At 36.8% G+C, this 22744-nt stretch overlaps 1 protein-coding gene and 1 long non-coding RNA gene across 3 annotated transcripts in view; one reads left to right on the top strand and one right to left on the bottom strand.

Moving 5' to 3' along the window:
- LOC141377058 (uncharacterized) overlaps positions 1-8007 on the top strand; it is a 43637-nt gene extending 35630 nt beyond the window's left edge. Inside the window, exons 5-8 of the long non-coding RNA XR_015506350.1 lie at positions 12-131; positions 2858-2894; positions 4854-5543; positions 6627-8007. This is a non-coding gene — a long non-coding RNA (uncharacterized LOC141377058). The remainder of the gene's footprint in view (positions 1-11; positions 132-2857; positions 2895-4853; positions 5544-6626) is intronic.
- The window catches only part of smoc2 (SPARC related modular calcium binding 2), an 89360-nt gene that overhangs the window by 61315 nt on the left and 5301 nt on the right, over positions 1-22744 (bottom strand). The window lies entirely within an intron of this gene.

Below are 22744 nucleotides of genomic sequence, written 5' to 3'. Positions count from 1 at the left end.
TGTGTGAGCAGCTCTGCACCTGGAAGATGCTTTCGGAGGGGGTTTGCGGAGCAACCCTTTGCCCCTGGCGATGGAAGACAGTTCTGCTGTCATCTCTGATCGTAAATCTACAGCTGATGAAATCTACCAAAGTGTGTGTGTGTGTGTGTGTGTGTGTGAGTGTATGTGTGTGAGAGAGAGTGTTTGTGATAAATATAAAGCAAAGAATCTGGTTCAGGCATATAGGAAGAGTCTTGCAAATAGACTAAGACTTAACTGATCTTATATATATATATTGTTTTTTTTATTTTTTTTATTTTTTTATTTTGTAGTTATTGGTTATTTAATCATTTTACCTTATTTTGTATGTGTGTATGTACATGTGTATGTACCAGCGGTGTAGTCCTAAAAAATAAGGAGGTGTACTATTACCCACCCAATCCAAATTTTTAAAGTAGGCAAAGAAACGACGAAAGTCTATATATATTATATATATATATATATATATATATATATATATATATATATATATATATATATATATATATATATATATATATATATATATATATATATATATATATTATATTACTTACCTGTAACTATTAACGTCCACAGGAGAGAAAACAAATACTATGGAAGTCAATGGTTACAGGTGTCCAGCTGTCAAAATATCGGTCTGGAACAAGTAATGTATGAGTAAATGATGACAATTTTCATTTTTTTTTTGGTGAACTATCCATTTAAAAAGAAAAATATTTAAACAAATGTATTCATTTTAATTCCAATTTAATGATTTATACTTAGCTAATAGTGACCCCAGCAGTCATAAAACTAAATCATTTTAATATGATCGAACACATGATATTTCACTCTGATGTCACTCAGCTATGCAGTTAAAATGAGTACACTGTGTTTAATCCTGCGCATGAATGCATGATATAGTTAATGCACATGTACCGGGTTTTTGTTTTTATTGTTAATTGTGAAATAAACAACAACATGTCTGTTATGAGTTATTTTCGCTGGAGGAAACAGCTATGCTGATGAGGGGAGCGCAGAGGAAACAATTATTTCTACAGCAAAGAACTAAAAATATGCAGATATTCTAATAATCTATCGATAAACACACCTTGTGCTCACGGTCTGCACAGCTGTGGTTTGCTGACTAAATGTATAACGAGTTTAAAACGGAGGATCGAAAGTCTGCCGCCATTTTTATATCAAATTTATAGGTCTCTGAGGCGATCATTTAGTAGTGTACAGTTCATGAGGTAATTGCAAAAATTTTAGGGGGCTGAACGGAAATATAGGAGGGCTAAAGCGACGACAATGATTGATATCATTCAGTAATTTGTGATCTACGAAAAACTCTCACGAAATGTTCTCAGAGCTGCTGCGGTCGTCAGGTGCGGGGAATAGCGCAAATGAAACAAAAGCCCAGCAATTGCAACAAATTAAGATGCGGGTTAAAAAAACATTTGGTATACAGTTACACGAATACACATGAATTAGGGGAGTCTAATTACCAAAACAAGTGAGTATACTGAGGGTATATGCAATTATTGATCCTCAGAAAAAATTAAAATGGTCGTGCCCAACTGAGTCTGGTTCCCTCAAGGTTTTTTTTCTTCACTCCCATCAGGTGAAGGTTTTTTTCCCTCTCCGCTGTCGCCACTGCCTCGCATGGTTTAGGATTGGTAGAGCTACGCATCGATGAATTTGCTCTTCAGTGTTTGAACTCTCAGTAATGATTAAATCACACTGAACTGAGCTAAACTGAACTGAACTGAACTGAACTGAACTTAAACACTAAAACCTGATCCACACTGTTCCAGTTACTATGACCATTTATGTGAAGCTGCTTTGACACAATCTACATTGTAAAAGCGCTATACAAATAAAGCTGAATTGAATTCAATAGAAGTCGCATCACCCAACAGTTTGTGGAAAAAAATAGGCAGAGTATACGTGTGTATAGCAAAGACTACACCACTGGTGTGTACCTTGTATTCCTTACACTCAAAAAACTGATTTTTGCTGCTTGTTCAAACTACTTACTTTAAATGAGCTGAATCAACACAGTTCTTGATTTTTTGGGTTGATTTAATTGGTTTAAGTTCAATTCACTTAAATTTGTAAAAACAATTATGTTAACTTACTCAATTTGTGTTGGGGGTTGGGGTTAGGGTATGGGGTATATGCGGTCTTTACAGTATAAAATACTTTACTTTCTGACTCACTTTTAAAGGACTCTTGAGGCTCTTGACTTGGTTTTAGGGTCAAGGTTAGAGATTAGTGTTTAGATTGAGGTTTGGGTATGACCTTGATATTACAAATATAGAAGTGATTAATAGGGACATTCTTGTGTCCTCATAATCCAACATGCTTAAAAATCATATAAAATCAACTTAAATGATTAAATCAGCTTCAATGGCCCACAACTTAAATTGCAACAGGTTTCCTGGGGTTGGGGTTAGGGTATGGGGTATATGCGGTTTTTACAGTATAAAATACTTTACTTTCTGGCTCACTTTTAAAGGACTCTTTAGGGTCTTGACTTGGGTTTAGGGTCAAGGTTAGAGTAAATATTGAGGTTAGGCACTTGTTTTGATCATTAAGAACTAGTTTTGATGGCACATGCAAAGAAAAGGCTCGACCTGTGCAGTGCAACATACAGAATATACAGTCTGTGGAGTGTAAAAATTATTATGTCTATAGGAAGTCCCTATAAAACATTTTTTTTAAAAATCTGGTTTATGGATATTGTAAGAGGGTTGTGAGTGTGTGTTTTTGTGTGTTGAGCTATTGGTTGTTTAAACCTTGTGTGTGCGTGTGTGTGTGCGTGTGTGCGTGTGTGTGTGTGTGTGTTGTGCAGAGGCTGCTTTTTATGGCTAAGGGCACTAAACAGAGATGTAAGTGTTTTGTTGGGGTATGACCTTTGTCTCAGATGTTTCTTGTAAAACTTGTTCGCAGGAATAACAAAATAACTACAAATGAGTCAATTGTTGACATGCAATCATAGTAAAGCATTGTGTGGACAGCAGATCATTTGAACTACTTGCAGTATGTGTATACTTAGAAAGCATAGTGTAGAAAGCAACTAGTGTGAGCTATTGCTTTCACCTTTTAGTTATACACTGTAAAAAATGCTGGGTTCCACACAATTCGTCCATGTTGTCTCAAACGCAAATCAATAAATTAACTTTATTAACTTTATTAAGTTAACTGCATTTTTTGAGTTGATTGAATGTTAAATTAAGTTGCAAAATAATGTAAAATTAATTAAAATATATTTTTTCATACTTTTTTCATAAATGTCACTTTAGACAATTCTTTGGTTTTAACAAGGTAAATTATATTTGGTGTCAAAACCAGCTAAATCCACTTGTGTTTTTTTTTTTTTTTTTGCAAAAACATCTAAATCCACCTACTGGGTCAAGACAAGAGTGTAATTAGTTGAAAATAACTTAAGATGCAAGATAGAGATTGTTTTACCGAACATAAAACACCTACACAAACCACCTGAAATTAAAAATACATCTGCCATGTAAATGGCGGTTCATTCCACTGCGGTAACCCCTGATAAACCAGGAAAAAAGTAGAAGGAAAGAGAATGAATGAAATCTGTCAAGTGCAGTAATGAATAACATTAAGACTGACTTTTATTAAATCTTAACAATCTGTTGTCATTTCTGATATTTGGGATTTGGATTTAATGCAAGTAAAGCAATGTAAACATTGCTAATTAATGCAAAATTAGTTGTAGTGTAAGAACATTGTGAAACATCAATATCTGTGCATTGTCCATTAATAAAAAGTAATGTAATTTATTAAAGTAATATGAATAATGCATAGTTTTATACTATATATATATATACATATATATATATATATATATATATATATATATATATATATATATATATATATATATATATATATATATATATATATATATATATATATATATATATATATATATATATATTTAAAATAGCTTACATAAGCAAATAAAAAGCAATGTAGGCCTACTGTGCAAAAAAACGCTGTTACTCGGACACTTTTAGAAGCTGTAATTTATTCATTCTCACTATACTCAAGGTCTTGGTATCTTTTTCGTCTCTTGTTTATCCTCATAGCATCCATGTGGGGAAAAAGAATGATATCCTAACTTCATCCTTCGTGAAACACAGTTGCCGTTTAATGTATAGTAAATCGGACTCATTCAAAGTAGCGTTGCTCAAAAAACGTTATGAATGCATGCTACACGTCCGACTGTACAGTGTGTTTTCTTTTCCTTATAATCTAGAGAGTTTTGAGGTAAGGGACGTTTTCATTTCTCATTTACTGACAGTCGGACAGGCTTATGCAGTTCATCAAACTTCATCTTTTAAAATCTACTTCTGAAGTGGAATAAAACAGTCTCCTCATTAAAGCCGGCGTATCAGCGCGCTGCTACATTAAAAACATATGCTTCGATTTGCGCCTTGTGATTCGTTCTCGGGATATATCGGCTTTTGCTGTCTAAGGCAAGTGGCGTTTAGAGGCTTTTGTCAACAAACTGTTATTTCTGAATGCGCTGACGCTGCGATTTAGATGATTTTAAGCAAAATTATTTGTTGAACATGTACTATTGTGCCTGAAACATTCACTCAATATCATTAGTTCATTTTTGGCAGAAGTGGCGTTTGTTGGCTTTTGCATCTGAACTCTTCAAATATAGTTTTTGAGTGTATTACAGTAATATACAGTATTTATTTGATCAAATCATACTCTTTTATAGTGTTTATTCATTTTACTCCATCAACCGTGATTTCGAATCATCTCTGATTGGCTGCTGTACATCCTGTTTGTCTGTCTGTGTTATAAAGGGACAACAGTCCTCTTCATCATCCTGGACGGGCCGCTTTTTACTCTTCCCTCAGAATAAGTCTGGAGTTAGCTGTTTGGGGGTCTGTGTTTGTGACTGACAGACCCTCGCTGTCTGAGCTCATGGCTGACACCGAACCCCCTCCAAACACTCCACAAAATCTCTTTCTTCCCCTCTGGACAAGCGCGCAGTCTTTCTGTTGGCTCTCTCTTGCGTTTTTCTTTGTGTTTCTGGGTGCAGCTGTGACCCTGTGGCCCTTCCGCTCCGTCATTCCCCGTCTGCTGTCAGGAGTTTGCAGGAGGCCCGACAGAGATGTCAGGAAACAGATTCACAATCATCCACGATGGTCATCCTAGCATTTTCAGGCCAAGACGGAGTTTACAGTCTTCAACCCAGGCCAGGACACCACAGCCAACGCAGTTCAACTGGGTCACAGCTGGCGGCGAGACATGGACAGAACCAACACGACCACCATGGAGACAGATTTGGAAATTCGTCAGCTGAGATTGATCCAAACGAGACCCCACAAAACACAAATAATCAGCCATCAATTCAGCCGCAGCCAAGCCAAGACACCCGGAGCATTGAGCATCAGCAGGGGGATCTGAAGCCACCCACAACTCCATCAACAGCTGCTCGGAGAGACCCATCCCAGCAACACTCATGCTGTTTCACAGCTATTATTTTAATGGTATTGTTCAATTTCAATATTTTATTATTTTTAAAATAAGTTTTAAAAAATCATCGTTGTCACTGATTTTAGTTTAGGCTTTTTCAGAAAGCAGGTAAGACAAAAACAAGGCAAAAAAATAAACCATAGGGTGAGAATGTGGTAAGATCTGAAAGGTGGTAAAATCAAGAGGCCACATGGGCTTTTCTTTTTCTGGATTGCTTTTGAAAACACTGTCAGTTGGGTTTAGGGAAAGGGGTGGGTGGGGGTAATGGTCGGTCCATCAGTCAGTCGACAGCGGCCTCTGGTGGATATATTTGAGAACTGCAAGCTCAAATGCCACTTGTGAGATAAACCTGAGATCTGAAAAAGTGAATACAGCGGCCTCTGGTGGATTTATGTGAAAACAGCAAGCGCAAATGGCACTTGTGAGAGAAACCTGAGATCTGACAAAGTGTAAACAGTGGCCTCTGGTGGATTGGCGAAAACAAAAACGTACCTCCTGGGATGAATATAGGGGTACATATCAATGAGCCTGGGTTAAAATATTTAGAAAAACTCTATGTTATATTATATTGTAAATATAACTGGAAGACATTGAATGATTTATAATAACATTTTTATTATTTTTTCAGTTTTAATATAAATGTTATTGTTTAAATTTGAATAATTTTATTTTAAACAACACATGTAATATGTTATACTTTATTATTATTTTGTTATAATTATTAATTATGTTATAATAAAAACATTTACCTTAAGTATGAGTTATGTTTTTCCCAGTACTGGATTTCAGCTAGAAGGGCATCTGCTGCGTAAAACATATGTCGAAATAGTTGGCGGTTTATTGCGCTGTGGCCACCCCTAATAAATAAAGCCTCATTCATTAGAGTGAGCGACTTCCGGCGGTCTCCGTCTACGGCAGCGACATCGACCATTGCTGACCAGGTGGGCGTGTCGAGCGACACGACAAAGTTGAGAATCCTTCAACTTTATTCAAATAAAGAGTGACTTTCTTAAGCAACAGCAAATAGGAGCACCAGTAGAGCTCACGTGATCTTCTCTCAGCTTAATCAGAGGCCGATTGTATTTTGCGTGCTTTAGATCTACACAGACCTGCATTTGCAGCAGGTCGTCACCCAGAACAACAGACGGCTACAAAATCGCTGCTAGTGTGAATGAGGCATAAGGGACTAAGCTGAAGGAAAATGAATGAGTTATGTTTCATATTCATTTTGATTTACACTTTAAATAATGCTGGGTTCCATACAAAAGATTTGTGTTGGGACAACATGAAGAAAATAAGTCAACTTTTTAGTTTTTACAAATTTAGCTGGATTGAACATAAAACAATTATTGTCCCCCAAAAACATTTTTAGTTCAAGTTTTTCAAGTCAGTTAATCTGTATTTCTGAAAATCTTTATGACAACAAATCATTTGTGAAATATGAATTATTTGGGGTTGTTCTAGTTCCAATTAACTGCATGTAGGCCTACTATTTCTTTGGGCTATAAATAAATAAACTTTAAAAATTTACTGCTTATTATTGAGGTAACACTTTATTTTGATGGTCCATTTGAGTATTAGTAGACTGTCTTCTTAATACCAACTCGCTCTTTAAGATCTCAAAACTCAGGGCTTCTGGTAATACCTAGAATAGCAAAGTCGAGTAAAGGAGGTAGAGACTTCTCATTTATGGCTCCTAAACTCTGAAATAGCCATCCTGATAACGTCTGAGTCTCAGACACACTCTCCCTATTCGAAACTAGATTAAAGACCTATCTGTTTAGTAAAGTATACACTCAGTGCATCACTAAGCGGGTTTCCACACAGGTTTCTGCATTTTGTTTATATACACTATGAACAGCAGCTATGCTAATTATTCTCTTTATTCTCCATTTCCACCTGGGGATATTCATCCCGAGGCCCTCAGACTATGCAGAGTCACTGATTCGATCCAAGACCAAGGACGAGATGATCCCAAGGTTTCCATATCCTGGACCAGGCCGTATCCTGAGCAGCTGCTGTGGTGGTCCTGGTGGAGTGGAGAGCATAAGTCTGATTCTTGTGACGCTCCAGGGACGAGTCTTCGCTGAGGCCCAGCTTCCAGCCTCCACCACTGAGACTGCAGCTCTGCACAAGACGTTTGGCCAGCGGAGAAATTTAAATGGTCGTGCCTGGTTTCTCTCAAGGTTTTTTTTCTTCATTTTCGCCAATTGGTAAAGTTTTTTTCCCTCTCGGCTGTCGCCACTAGTTTGCATGGTTTAGGATTGGTAGAGCTGCGCATGGATGGATTTGCTCTTCAGTGTTTGGACCCTCAGTAGTGATTATCAAACCACACTGAACTGAGCTAAAATGAAATTAAACACTAAAAAACTGAACCACACTGTTCCAATTTATGATGATCTTTTATGTGAAGCTGCTTTGACACAATCTACATTTTAAAAGCGCTATACAAATAAAGCTGAATTGAATTGAACTGAATTAATATCTGTTGATTCTGCTCCTTCAACAGACATTTAACCATATAAGGAACTTAGCAAGTACATGTCAACTTACACTAGCCCTGACCCCAACTTAACAGTCTACTATAATCGAATGAGAATTAGTTGGTATGTAGATGCAATGTCACTTAAATTCAACAAGCAAACAATTAAAATAAAGTGTGGCCATTAAGGTTGATTATGGAAGTAGTTAGGTAGGTTTTAGAAGGTCGGTATTAGGATTAGGGATGTAGAATAAGATCATGCAGAATAAATACTTTATAAGTACTAATAAACATCCAATATCTTAATAATAGAGAGGTAGTAAGCCACTAGATAATAATGAGAATTGGTCCTCAAATTAAAGTGTTGAAGACTGCGTTTAACAGCCAGATTTAGACACTTTGTCAGTGTTTGTGTGAGTCAAAATGATTCGCCCTCCTGTCAATTTGATGTTTAACAGAGCAAGGAATTTTTCACAGTATTTCCTATAATATTTTTTCTTCTGGAGAAAGTCTTATTTGTTTAATTTTGGCTAGAAAAAAAGCTAATTTTTATGACCATTTTAAGCTCAGTATTTTTAGCTCTCTTTAGCAATGATATTATTTTCGATTGTTGAACAAACCACTGTTATACAATGACTTGCCTAACCACCCTGACATGCCTAATTAACCTAGTTAAGCCTTTAAATGTCACTAAGCTGAATATGATAATCTTGAAAAATACCTAATCAAATATTTTACTGTCATCATGACAAATATAAAAGAAATCAGTTATTTAAAATGAGTTATTAAAACTATTATGTTTAGAAATGCGTCTTCTGTCTGCACAATAGCCTAGTGGTTAGTGCGTCGACATATGGTGCTGTAGCCATATGTGTACACCATATGTGTACTCTGTTCCAATTACTATGACCATTTTTGTGAAGCTGCTCTGACACAATCTACATTGTAAAAGCGCTATACAAATAAAGCTGAATTGAATTGAATTGTAGTACTTCAGGGCGTCCCGAGTTCAAATCCCGGCTCGATGACATTTCCCATCCCTAACCTCTCTCTCTCCCACTTCCTTTTCTGTCTGAAATACTGTCCTATCCACTTTTTAAAGGCAAAAATCCGAAAAAAAATAAATAAAAAAAATAAAAGAAATGAGTCGTCTTACTGTTCAACAGAAACTGGAGAGGGGGGTATATACAAGAAGCAACCCAAGCTCATTCTGGAAACGTAGCCCCGCGGACGTTTCTGGAGACAGCGATTTACGTGGCCGGAGGTACGTAAAGGCCGCGTTTGGTTTTTTTCGAGCGAACGCCGCGGGGCGGTGTGGCGCCGCTCCGCCCCTCCTCTTCGCGCTCGCCGGCCGACGGCTTGCCACCGAGTGGAGGGCTTTCCCGACGCAATCAGTTTGTCCGCCTAGCTCACAGCGTTGCGTTGGCGGAGTGGAGGCCCCGGACGAGGAGGAGGAGGAGCCGGCTGCGATGGACGACGACCGGGATCGAGTCCGGGGAACAGCAGGTTCTGGAAATCAGGTGAGACGAAAAACGGAATCCGAAAAATGAGGGCGAGAACGCGGCGGGATCCGAAAACGCGGTCGAAATCGAAGACGAGGGCTTTTGCTTTTTTTTTTTCCCCGATCCGGCGGCTTTTCGCGTGAGAACGGCGCGGGCGCGAACGCCGCGCGCTCCCGAGGATCCGCGGATCCGCGAAAACAAAAAAAAGCTCGAATACGTGCCTCCCGGGACGTAAATCGCGGCCCGCAGAAACGTCCGCGGGGCTACGTTTCCACAATGAGCCCGGGTTGACAAGAAGGCTAATAACTACATGTATGTCACGTTAACATGTCTTGTACATGACTAATAATGTCTTCTTTAAGTATCCGACTGTAGACAAAACAAGCCTCTGTCTCCGTCTACACCTCTCCACTCCTCCACAGCCGCTCCGCCCTCTTGTTTTCGCTTTCCTCCATTTTATCAGTCTCCTTCAAACGAAAATCAATTCAGATGAAAAAAAAGACATATTTTCAGAAGACCCACCAGCGCACAAACCACAAATCCTATTACCCCCTTTTGGCAGTGAAGCATTGTGGGATTGAAAGCAGTGATCCAGGGGCCAGCCTCCAGCAGAGAGTGCATTGTGTCCCACAGAGGACCGCATGGGGGCCGAGGGGCCCCAGAGAGGGCGGCGGGGGCCTCCCAACCACAGACCCAGTGAGGCCCCTCACACCTTGGCTGCAAAGGGTCAACGGGGGCCCGACAGAGAGCGAGAGAGGGGCAGCAGACGTGTGAAAGGGTCCCGACGGGGGCTTCCTGGGATTGGCTAGGCATCGTTAGTCTCCAGCATAGTGGAAATGGAAGAAAGTGACAGCCTAGATTCAGACTATTAACTCAATCAAAGAGAAAAGCCTTTAATTGCTGTGAAAAATCTGCAAGAAAGGGGAAAGCCTGCTGCTAGTCATGTAAAGGATGAGAGGGAAAAAAGATGTTTTTTCTTCTTGTGCAGGTGCATAGTTTTGCGTATGAATAACGGACCACCATCTGAACAGCCCCTGTTATGAAGTGACTGATACACGAGGGTTTCAGTAGGGAGAGGAAGACTTAAAAATGGAAAAAAAAAGGAATGACAAACTAAATGTTTCTGTCAAAAAAAAACAACACTTTCAGGAATAGTTCATACAAAAAAGTACCCATTTAAAACTAAGCATGGGCCAGTATAAGATTCTGACGGTATGATAACCTTGGATAAAAATAATACGGTTTTACAGTATTACAGAATTGCTTTAAAAAAGGTTCTTTTTAATTGTCTGGGTAAAAAACAACATTTATTTCCTCATTTAACACAATACATTTTATTTTAAGTAACATTTAAAATATTTTGGAACAGCAAACACACTGTAAAACCCGATAAGTAGGGTGGGACAGAATCTGAGGACATTTTTTGCCTTCCTGCACAGAATTTTGTTAAAAATCTGCAGATGTATGCAAAATAATTTTGGCATTATCAGAACTAAAACCTTAATTATATGAACTAAAAAGTAATACCTTTTTAACTTATATTTATTGTTTACATGGGGTTCCATGTGGGCCTACTGATAAGTTAAGATTTCCTCTGTTTGAGGAAACCGATTGTGACCAACCATTTTAGGGGTTTCAATAGTTCGAGTACTGTAAACCTGTATGTATATAAAACTATATATATATATTTATATTTATATATATATAAATATATATATATATATACTTTTTCATTAAGTCAAGGTACCTTTTTTAAAAATTATAAGTCAAACTAACTTATTTTATTTAGTAATTTTCACTGTTTGCTTTAACAGTGCATGTAAAGCTAAATTCATTCATTCATTCATTTTCCTTCAGCTTAGTCCCTTAGTCCCAACCCAACACTGGGATACACCCATACACTCATTCACACACAGAATCATAGACTATGGCCAATTTCATTCATTCGTTCATTTTCGTCTTAGTCCCTTTATTAATCCGGGGTCCCCACAGCGTAATGAACCGCCAACTTATCCAGCACGTTTTTACGCAGCGGATGCCCTTCCATCCGCAACACTCATGCACTACAGACAATTTAGCCTACCCAATTCACCTGTACCGCATGTCTTTGGACTGTGGGAGAAATCGGAGCTCCCAGAGGAAACCCACGCGAACGCAGTAAAGACATGCAAACTCCACACAGAAATGCCAACTGGCCCAGCCGGGACTCGAACCAGCTTCTACAGTTCTAACCACCCTGTGCCACCCTATCAGGCTAAATAATTAAAATAAATGATTGACTTCTGCTCTCTTTATTAGATTCAAAAACACATTTCTTTACCCCTTTAAATGTCATCTTTGGGTATCTTTATTTTTTTTTTGGATATAAAGTAAACCTCTGCACTGTTCAGGTCTACAGCAGGCTTGGATGTTGGTTTATAAGCGATTTGTTTTTTAAATGTTTGCTGATTTGCGGGTTTTTAAGCCCAGTCCCAATTCTATTTTTGTACCCTACCCCTTCCCCTTGGCCCTTAAAACTGAGAGTGAAAGGGAAGGGCTTCAAAATTTGCCCGTAAGAAATGGGACACCACTACAGCACCTGCACACGTCATCATATGTCATCACAATCTCTAGCTTCATATGAGATCAGATGATGGCGACTGCTGTAGTGATTCCAGTTGCGTTATTTTTTGGTATTTATCTTCAGGAAATCACTGAAGGCATATATCATGTTATCATAATGATATGATGTGGCAATAAGATCACAACTGTACTCTACATTTACAATGTGGCCATATTTATCTGTGTAAACACACAAAAACAACATAAACATTATACCAGACACTGTAAAAAGCTATTTCCCAGCCACTAGACTTTTCGGACGGTATTCGAGAGTCAGCGAGTGACAGAATGTTTTAGGACGACTATTCAAAACTTGTTACTAGGGATTATAGACAGCAAAATTTAGCAGTTTTTATTTATTTATTTTTCATGGTAAAACACGAACGCATTTATGAGTGTATTAAATCAAGCTTGTTTGTTGTAATAATTCTTAGTAATGACAAACAATACTATTTTCTGCATCTCCTAACCTCCGTGTGCAGCCATGCTGCAGCTGTGGCTGGTATATTCTGGGAAATTTTCTTACCTCTTGGTTGGAGTGTGGTTCTGAAAAATCTCGGTTTCAAGGGCTATCTAGCCCTACCCATTAGCCCTATGCCTTCAAGCTAAAGAGAATTGGGACACCCCTACCCCTTCACGTGAAAGGGGAAAGGCTAAGGGGTAAATTGAGATTGGGCCTTATAATGTAAAGGGTCCTTTTCTACTGGAGATACTTTTGCCCTAAAAAAAGCTAAAGGAATTTACTGTAAAAAAAAATAAAAATACAACATGTAAATAAAACAAATGTACATAAACCACAGGAACGGTAAAAGGGAAAATGTTATCACTTTTAAAACCTCGACTTTTCCAAAATGCAGTAAACAAATATCAGAAAATGCCCTAATATCAACCAGATATATTAGACATTCTTCCAGAAACGTTCATTTTCACTTATAAAATATGTGACAGGGCCTGACCTTTAAGCTTGTCGTCCACAAAAAAAAAAAAATCATACAAAAACAAGCATAAAACTATACAATGGTCTATATACACAGCTAGTGTTTTACAGCCAATGATAAACTTCCGGTGAGGGTTTTATGTGACTTTTTTCAATTTCATAAGGGTCTTTTTACAGTATCGATGTTGTAATGAAAACACTGGGGCAAAATGTGGAACGTCAAATAATGATACTTGATGTCACAAGTTATGTCACCTGCTCTGAGTTATAGCCTTAAAAATGTAATGCAAATGTGAAAGGACTGACAGAAACACGGGGACAATTGTAAACTAGTATTCATTTCTAGACTTTATAAGTTGACGTTTTTAATCAATTGTTGGGAATGATAACAACTTAAACTTGCTATTTCTGAAGTACAGTTGAAGTCAGAATTATTAGCCCCCTTTGGATTTTTTTTTTATATATATATATTTCCCAAATAATGTTTAACAAAACAAGGAATGTTGCACAGTATGTCGTAATTTTTTATTTTTTTTTCTTGAGAAAGTCTTATTTGTTTTATTTCGGCTAGATTAAAAGCAGTTTTAATTTTTTTTAAAAAAACATTGTAAGGACAAAATTATTAGCCCCTTTAAGCTAAAAACTATTAAAACTGTAGGTTCAATTGGGCTAAGGACAATGACAGGGGTTATACATTTGTAAAGTGTTTTTAATAAAGCAAAACAATCTGAGAACCAATTGAATGACATACTCCTTTACAGAGCAACTTACTGAAATCTATCAGTCCATTTTAGAAATGATTTGGGATTAAATACTTTTTATTAACTGTATTTATGTTTTTATTCCAAGGACAGATACGTTTCTGGTAGAATGTCCCATATACGTCCACAAAGAACCAAACTACAATTAAGAATGTGAAACTAACTACTGACTTCTCTAAACACCACATTTCCTCTTTTTGTCAAAATCTTACAGATTTGTAACAACATTAAATTGAATAAATGACAGAATTTTCTTTTTTTTTCAGAATTGAATTTCTTGTAGGGGCGGCATGGTGGCTCAGTGGTTAGCACTGACAGCAAGAAGGTCACTGATTCGGGTCCCAGCTTGCCCCGTTGGCATTTCTGTGTGGAGTTTGCATGTTCTCCCAATGTTGGCGTGGGTTTCCTCCGGGTGCTCTGATTTCCCACACAAGTCTAAAGACATAGACTATGGGTGAATTGGGTAAGTTAAATTGTGCGTAGTGTATAAGTATGTGTGTGTGTATGTGAGATTGTATGGATGTTTCCCTGTACAGGCTTGTGGCTGGAAGGGCATCCGCTGTGTAAAACATATGCTGGAATAGTTGGCGGCTCATTCCGCTGTGGCCACCCATGATAAATAAGTGACTAAGCCGAAAGCAAATGATTTACTTGTAATTCACCTCATGTTAAAATGTGTCACAGTCAAGAAAGCAAATGTGGAAAATGTGCTGCTACATGTGAAACTTCTGCAGAAACACACAACTGCTCCTAATGGCTTTCAAAGAAATTTGGCACAGCTGAGCATCACCTCTGATGTAAATGTAGCATCTGATATTCCTATACAGCAGCTGTACAGCAGTAAATAAGCTGTGTATTTGTTTATTAAACTCTAAATCTTGCACTTACAATATCAGTTTAACTTTAACCTTCTTTCCTGAAACTTTTTTTATTTTACTGTATGTTCTTGATCCATCCTTCATTTACAGCTTCTTTGCACAACCTGAATGTTGAATATAGAAGCCAAGAATTTTTTTTTTTTCAAGGATTATTGTTGTATCTCTTACCAGACTATTTTGTTTTATAATTTCTACACAAAACAAATCCAGTTTATCTAAATGAGCCATTGCTTTTGTAGTGTATAACTTACTAGGCATTTGATATCACTTTTTTTATTTTAAAGCACTCTATATCGCGAGGAAAATATGTATTGAGCATGTCAACATTTTTCTCAGAAAACTTATTTCTAAAGGTGCCGTTGACTTTTCAGCTGATGTTGGTAACAACCAAAGAAATCAATGTATCCAAGGAAAACACATTTAATTAGATTACAAATAAAAGTTACGTGTAATTAAATGAAATGACACCAGAAAAAGGTAATGAACACATGAAGAAAGGGAGGTGTAGAAAGGGATGGAAAGCCCAGACAGCAGCTGAAATCTCTCAGTAGATCTTCGCCACCCTTCCTCAGTGTAAATGAGTATTAGCTGCATCAGTCCAACATCTACATTAGCAGGATGATGAAGATGAAACCAGGATGGACATCTCAGCAAGACAATGGTCCAAAACACAGCCAAGAAACTCTCAAATGCTTTCAGAGAAAGAAAATCAAGCTGTAAAATGGCCCAGCCAATCACCTGACTTGAATCCAATATAAAATACAAATTAAAGATCAGATTTGATAGACGAGACCCACAGAACCGTCAAGATTTTTACACTCTGCTGAAGTCTGTGAAAAACTCACACCTGAGCAATTCATGTGACTTCATTCTTGAATATGGGAGGCGTCTTTAGCTGCAATCACCAAAAAAAAAACCTTTTGTACATTAAATACATTTCAGTAGTTCAGTACTTTCTCCTTGTGTCATTTCATCATTATTACACACAACACATTTTTCAGATTTAAAATATATATATATATATATATATATTTATGTTTGCATTGTTTGGATTTTTAACAAAACCTGGGGTCCGTTCTTCGTACGTGGATTACTCAGTTAGCTGGATTTGGATATTGACGATTTGACACGATCCAGGATCGTTTCGTTCTTCAAAGCTGATCCGAGAGTTGTTGTCATGGCAACAGATCTGCTAGGTCAAACCTGATCGGGAGCAGGTTCAAATCATATAAACAGGATTAGATCGGCTCAGTTCAAGCAAAGATAATACAGAAAGTATGTACCGAGTTCTGATATTTTCTTACAGTAGTAGTTATATACACTTGGGAAAATAGTAAATATTTTTTAACTATATATATAAAAGTTATAGTAATAAATAAAATAAATAAAGTTATACATATTAATAAAACGTATGCAATCTGCACCCTCGAAATGAAATACAAAGACTGCCACCTGGTGGTGCAAAGAGAAAACTTATTGATATGAACTTTTTAGATCGCTTTAGTACAAATTGTGTATAATAGACATGCACTATATGTGACTTTTTTTAAAAGCAATAATACATTTATGCAGTCATAAACATGTTTTGACAGTTAATATGCCAGTGATGCTTCACAAAAGTTGCAGACGCCTTTACCAATATCAAAATGCTTTTGGAAACAACCAGTTATTCTTTACACCGATTTAAAAAACGGCTACTATAATAAAGAAAATCTTTTCTAAATTAAGAAATAAATACATTGATTTGCATTGAAATACATGATGAATACTCTTGTCTTGACACATGAAAGTGTAAAGCCTGCAGCTCACAACAAATGTGAAGTTACTGCGTGTCATATTTAACAAGCCGTTTACTGCTAATTTGATGTAATTTTGCTCACATGGATAATTGAATATTAATCAGATGATGTCATTACGCTGCTGTGCCGTCAGCCAATCGTTGCATTGCTGATCATGATTTCGAGGATCGATAGATCTGTCCTTAACAACAAACGCAGCGATCTCAGATCAGTTCATCCAGACATTCTAATCTGATTCGCGAACTTGTTTGAAGAACCAAATTAGCGAGAGATCAGTTATCAAGATTAAAAGATCCAGGATCTGACAAATCATCTTAGATCATTTAAGCGAGGTACGAAGAACGGACCCCTGGTTTAACTCCATGTCAACAGCTCCTTTCGAAATATTATTCCCAGGAAAAAACATGACGTGTTCAATACCTATTTTCTCTGCTGTAAATACTGCAGGTTAACTATACACAACACATTTCTCACTGCAAAAAAAGCTTTTCTTTATTAGTGTTATTGTCTTGTTTCTAGTCCAAATATAATTCTTAAATCAAGAAGCATTTTTTAGACAACAAAAATATTGTCTTGTTTTCAGGCTGAAGTTTTGCTTACCCCACTGGTAGGTTATTTTGCTTGTTTTAAGGAAAGGTTTACTTTATTTTGACATTTTATCATACACCCGCCGCAAGACATGTATGGCGCGATTTGTTGCTATTGTCAGACCAGCACAACTAATTTTCTCGTTTTGTGTCACGTTGATTAAATATCAAATCCATTTGCGCCACTTTGTAGACTTATGGGTGTGCTGGTCTAAAATAAAGGTGTTTTAAGGCGCTCTGTTGGCGCATTGCTATTTTGGGAAAGTGAAATAGACTGCGCCACTGACCAGCTGAAAGTGTTAGTTATGCGCCTATGCAGATCCAAACTTACACATTGTTCAATACACACAGGATGTACAGCAACACACAAATATATTTGCATATGAAAGAAATTTGACTTGACAATTTGCGTTTGTATAATGCTATTATTGATAGTAGTATTATTTATTATATGCGTATTTATATTTGTTTTAATCCTGTCGGATTTCAGAGACGTATGCATCACCATATGGAGCAGAAGAAAAGGATGTGTGTTTGGATATAACTCAGTTTATTGACCACACTTCATTATTATTGTTCATTTATTCATTTGCTGGAAATTAGAACTGAATTTAGAAATAGATTTTGAAACAAATATTTGAGCTTAACAAATTAATTCAACGGATTCAGTGGAGTGAGTACAAAACTGTTTCCTTATCCAAAAAAGGTAATAGCAAACAGTAAAAGTAAAGTAAATAAAAAAGTAAAGAGGCTGAATGGAGGAGGCTCGTTCTTTATCCTTGCGCTGCAGATGGTCTGTTTAACTGTTTTCTCACCAGTGAAGCATTCAGTTTTTTCCACTTACAAAATCCACCATGTAAATAGCAAATGCACCATGGCACAACGCAACTGACTCTAAAAGGGAACGGGAGATGAGACTCTGATTGGTATATTGAACGTTATGCTCAAAACACACACAAAACTCTTTAAGAGAATAAGCACAACCCGGTTAGACCATGCGCCACGACGCAAACCATATTTTTCTGTTTTGAAAATAGCAAAAGTGGATTCGAGCACAACCTTAAAGCTTTTGCCCTATGCGTTTTAGGCTTTGCGCCTAGATTGTTAAAATGTAGGCCAAAAGTTAAAAAAAAAACAGGCCATAATTTTTTACTTGTCTAGAAAACACTTCTTGATTTAAAACTTTTTTAAATATTTGGACGAAATAAAACCATAAAGCATATTTTGCAGTGCTGATTTTGACTGTAATATAATAACCTGCATCGTTTGTAAAGCTGCTTTGGAACAATATTTATTGTCAAATGTACTATATAAATACGCTTGAATTGAATTTCTGAGTGACATTTGTCCTGTGCCATTATTTGCAGCTCATCAGCCAGTTCTGAGATCAGTGTGTTCTCGCTTATTAAACGTGTGAGTTTGAGAAAGCACATGAGGGTTTGCGCTGTTCTGCCTCCCACATTCCGCTCTGCCAGGCTGAGTAAGAGGAGTGAGATGGGCTGACCTCTGACCTCCAGGTTAACTACCCACAGCCATTTGTTAACGTTTAAATGTAGAGGCATCCCAACTCGACCTGTAAATAATGAGCGGAGGGCCGTCGACCAGAGCGTTTGTTCGTTAATCACTGCACTCTGAGCCTGACAACTCTGCATTCCTTCTCATAATCCACTTCATTGATTGATTTAAGGTGCGATCGCATTTACTGCTGTTCACTTCATTTTACAGCTGAATGTGTTATTTCAAAAAGAATGGACTGTGATGAACATTTACCATTTGGATATATGACCCCAGACGTCAAAACCAGTCTTATAATGCACAAGTATATTTTTGTGCAAAATACATTTTATTGGTCAAAATTATCAATGTTTCTGTTAGGCTGTTAGGTGCAGTGTGTAGGTTTGAGACCCAGTGGGGTGTATTAATGATTATGGTCGCCAGATTAATGACATCAACAGGAGCGAGCCTGACTATCGAGCCTAAAGGCTGATTTAAACCATGCTCCAACTAAAAGCAACGGCACACGATATAAGAAATATTTTGCAATTTATATTTTAGAAATGGCTTCTTTTTCTTGCAGCTGAACAACAGAAAACTGACAATGATCCCCTCAGGTACACCTCATGAGCTTTATTCAGTGTTAAATGCTAATAATGTGAGTTTGAATGCCATTTTACATGACATTTACTTGCCATTCTACTGAAAGCAGAAGCAGATAGTTCATATTAGATCTTGAAAAAAAATCAACCATTTGAAATTGATTTTAGAACTGTGACTCAGTGTAAACCAAACCACAGTTTTTTTTTCTTAAATGTGATTATAAAAACAGAATTAATACATTTTTACCATTAAAAGCTGGCTATATTTGCACATTGCTGCCACACAACTGTGTTTAATCCCCATATAAAACCATATAATCCCCATTTAAAGTTGCCCAAAGTAAGTTTCTAGCAATGCACATCACTAATCAAAAAATTGATTTTGATATATTTATAGCAGGACATTTTAAAGGTGCTGTATGTAAGTTTTTGACTCTTCTAAAGCATAAAAATACCATAATATATTTGCAGATATTTCAGAAACATTCTAAGTGAACATTCTTGTTTATCTGAAAAAAACAATGCTGAAGTCAGATATTCTGCTTTGAAAATGTGCTTGCCGTGCCAGAACAATGTCTTTGTTTTGGTTTTTCAACCCGCCCAATGCCAGTTTAGCCAATTATATTTCAGCACCCCGGGTTGCCTTAATGGAAAACAGTGTATTTCATTCATTCAGTCAGAACGGCTCTCAAAGTATGTGTCCGTGACCGAAATGCGACCTCCGGTGGACAGTAACAGCTACTGAAATGAGATGCAGATTCAGAGTTCCACATGAGGTTATTAAATAGCGAATAATATAAATATTACAAACGTAAACAATAGGTCAGCAAATTACATTGTAACCACGTGTCCTAACAACATGCTACATGACGAAATGCATTGATAAGCAATTTGGCTGTTTGCACCAGACAAAACACGACAAAAATTTAAATAAAGCCATTCAGAAGGACAGAATAGATGTGCACTTACTGCACTACAATAAAATGATAAGGTTTATAATCTTATAAATACATATTAAACCTCTTTAACATTATTAAATGTGCATGCTGAATCACTGATTTGTGTTGGTTTGCATTATTTCAGTTCTAAAGTTTAGCTTCAAATGGTTTATTTTATTTTCTGAGATGAACTATCTGCTGCTAGTATGGCTTTCAGTACACTCTCAAAAAAAAAAAAAATAGTATAATGTTATATCAAAGAAGGTACAAACCTTTGCCACTGGGGCAGTACCAGTTTGTACCTTTAAGGACCTAAATGAAATGTGTTCCTTCAAAAACTATTTAAAGGCATTTTTCAATATCCAAACTGCGTCAGTAAATATAAAACATCAAATACATTTATTAAAAAATATTTTAAAAAGTTTAATTTGTGTAAATGCACCTTTTCCATTTACAATAAAGAATAAACAACACTTTAACATAAATAAAAAGATCTGTTTTTTGCTAAACATTTGTAATCACTTAAAAGTTTTTTTTTAATCTAATTCATTTTAAAAGACAAATGAAATTATGCAAAAGTATAGTGCCGAGATATGCACAATGTTTGATTAGTTTTACAATACTAAAATGTCTGCATGAACACTTTTCATATGCAGGATTTTGCCAGCTCACGTGTCAAGTGGAAAGCAAATGATTCGTGTTTTAATATGGAAATTATTTTTAAATCACTTTGCCTTTCCAGTAATATTTATTTTCAAAGATATTGTAATAAAGAAGAAGTTGTCACACTTTTGTAACTTTTATATGAGAACCATTGTGTAACTTCATTTCAATTGTACCATTAAAGGTACAGAACAGTATCATAGGAGGTCTTTTCTGTACCATAGAAGATGCAACTTTTACAAAGGTACAAAACTGTTCCTTGTTAAACATTATTTGTGACACCGTGTACCTTTTTTATTTATTTATTTGTTTTATTTTTTTTTGAGAGTGTAGTATGGCAGTAAATGTCACATAAAATGGCATTCAAACTCACATTATTAGCATTTAACACTGAATAAAGCACATGAGGTGTACCTGGGGTGATCATTGTCAGTTTTCTGTTGATCAGCTGCAAGAAATAGAAGCTGTTTCTAAAATAGAGATTTCAGGGGTTGGTCAGAACAAAAACACCTTTCAATATAGAAAATATTCATTCTATTGTGTGCTGTTGCTTTTATTTAGAACACAATTTAAATCAGCTATTAGGCTTGTCAGGCTTGCTCCTGTTGATGTCTTCAATCTGGCAACCTGTGCTTGCTTTGTTGTGAACCAGGAGTGCAATACCTATTTCAACCACTGGTTGTCAATCTTACATACTGCAGCTGATCAGCTTTCAGATTTTGTAAAAGAATTAACACTTTTTTTAATTGACTGGTTTTGTGTTTTAGGGTCACATTTTGCAATGTTGCCATCCAAACTATGGCAAGAAAGAGCCTTATAAATGAACTTTGGTCATTTGGCTGAAATATAATGCAGCATATGAATCAAAAACAGAAAATGTGACTCTCTTCAGTACAGAATGCTTAATCTTAAAATCATAATCGAGATGTTATCCATAACAGTTCAATATAGTCATCTGAAACATTCTTCCATGCAGCATATTTTCATTTGAATATGTTAAACTAAATAAAGTTTAGTTTGAAAGTGTGGGCTCATTCAGTGCTCATTTTGCATCTAATCCAGTTTGTTAAAGCTTTTTAGGATCATGGTCAAGATGGCAACTCTTCATGAGCAGCTGAATGTGACACCTCAGGATGCCTAGTTTACTTAAGCAGAATCCTGTGGTGACTCTGGAGAGAGATGTTTGTGTGAAATAAATTCCCCTGTTTGCTCTCTCTCATATAACAGCGTATCTTCCTTTTTCTGCATCAGGTGCCCAGGAGAGCTCGTCATCACAGGCTCTGATTCATGGCCGTGCCACATAGCTGCCATCCCCAGAAGGCCGAGCAACAGCAGATGCCAGGAGAGAAACATTGACAGCAACTGTATCTCTGGTTCTGGTGCTAACAGCCTCCATCAGCACCATGAACACTGTGCCAGGTAAAAACCCACAAACCCACAGACCTGAGAAGACTGGATGAAATCACTGCCGAACGCTGGTCAGTTTCAGCAGAGTGAGAAAATAACACTCCTGGGATTTCATATTGAGGTATTATGCTGAACTAAAACCATAGGAGATTTGTTTTAACTTTGGAGATGCCTATACTGTAATAGAGAGCATCACGATTATTATGTGAAGAATCAGCCATGCTTGAGCATTCTGTGCTCTTCAGGGTCAGTTTTTATGAGATTATGTCCTGTTTTTGATTCATGTGTTGCATTTATTCATTCATTTATACAGTTTCCTTCAGCTTTGTCCCTAATTTATCAGGGGGCACCACAGAATGAACATCCAACTACTCTGGCACATGTTTTACATCCTTCCAGCCACAACCCAGTACTGGGAAACACCCAGGAGTCTGGATGAAATTACTGTCGAACACTGGTCAGTTTCAGCATAGAAAGAAAATAACACTCCTGGGATTTCATATTGAGTTATTATGGTGAACTAAACCATAGGGGAAAAAGTAGATTTGCTTTTACTTGAATAAA

Source organism: Danio rerio, chromosome 13, assembly GCF_052040795.2.
Source record: "Danio rerio strain M-AB ecotype USA chromosome 13, GRCz13ab, whole genome shotgun sequence".
Taxonomy (NCBI): Eukaryota; Metazoa; Chordata; class Actinopteri; order Cypriniformes; family Danionidae; genus Danio; species Danio rerio.
The sequence above is the reverse complement of the archived record's forward strand: the minus strand, read 5'-3'. Positions and strand labels throughout refer to the sequence as shown.